Source organism: Myotis lucifugus, unplaced genomic scaffold (genome assembly GCF_000147115.1).
Source record: "Myotis lucifugus unplaced genomic scaffold, Myoluc2.0 scaffold_896, whole genome shotgun sequence".
NCBI classification, from domain to species: Eukaryota; Metazoa; Chordata; class Mammalia; order Chiroptera; family Vespertilionidae; genus Myotis; species Myotis lucifugus.
In genome coordinates this window covers 51,214-52,572 of record NW_005871944.1, presented here as the reverse complement: position 1 = coordinate 52,572, position 1,359 = coordinate 51,214, and positions in this window count along the sequence as shown.

The following is a 1,359-nucleotide window of genomic DNA, read 5'->3' as shown; positions in this document are numbered from 1 at the left end:
TAAGACATTGTGGGATGAGTGAGAGAATTCCTGCAAAGACACAGCTAGGTGCTGGGCATGTACCACGTACCTAGTAGTGCTGGCATCATCATTATTACTTTTATTTTAGCTGCTCGACTTACTTGGGGATCCACACCACCCATTGGAATCAGCGACCTATTCCCACTTTGGGAGGCTAGCAGTTTCTCAAGATCCTTGGGCCAAAATCCTGGGGCTTTAAGGAGAAATAAAAATGCAAACCAAGATGGCGGCATAGGTAAACGCAGGTACTCGCTGCCTCCCACAACCACATCAAAATTACAACTAAAATACAGAACCACCATCATCCAGAACCATCTGAAATATGGCTGAAGGGAAGTCCTACTAGAGAAGTAAAGAAAAAAGCACGTTGAGGCTGGTAGGAGGGGCGGAGAGGCAGAATGGGCTGGTCTGACACCCACCCGTGTGATTTTTTAATCAGGAGGGATATCTCCAAGGCCTCCTATGAGAAGCAGGGGGTCCCAGCCCCACACCAAACCCCCAGCCCAGGGTTCCAGAGCTGGAAAGAGAAGTCGCCATAACTCCAGACTATAAAAACCAGCAGGGAGTGTGGCTGAGTGACAGGGAGGCTGCTGAAGGCCCAGTTGCTCCTCTTAAAGGGCCTGAGCATGAACTTACATGGGCTCACTTCCTCTGAGCTCCAACGCTGGGCAGCGGCTTTGGGGGAATCCAGGGACATATGGAAAGGAACTGGACTGTCTGGTATCTGGGCAGGAAATTGGGGGTGGCTTTTTCTCAGACGGGGGTGCTCACAGGGGTCATTGTTCCTGTACTGAGACCTTCCCCATCCAAGAGCTGACTGGCAGCCATATCTGAGTTCCCATCAGTGTGGCCCACACTGTTCACTCTGCCCTGGTGATTCCCTGAGACCCCACTCCATCCAATTTGCAGCCCCACCCAAGCTGTTGTCAGCAGCTTTTTTTATATGAATGGCCTGTCCTGGCTCAGGCTTCAGACTTTGCTAAAATCTCTTAAACAAGCAGCATCTGGAGTCAGCGTGCCCCAAACCTATCAGTAAGAAGCCCAAGACCTGGCACTAGCCTGCCTTACTTCACAGCTGGGCCTCGCCTGAGTACTTCTAAGCAATACAAATAGCAGCCATCTTCAGATCTCTGTGTAGCTCCCACCAGGTGGCCCCAGGCAGTGGCTGAGTTTGCACCTCCTAGGAGGCCCCAAACCCAGTGCACCTGGTGGACAGTTTCAAATCATACCAGATTACAACTCTATACATCCACAAGTGAGGCACTCAAGGGGCAGACTCCAGGACGAAAGTCCCATTGAAGGAGGTCCTGCTCCATAGGAGTGTCTCCTGCCCGGCAG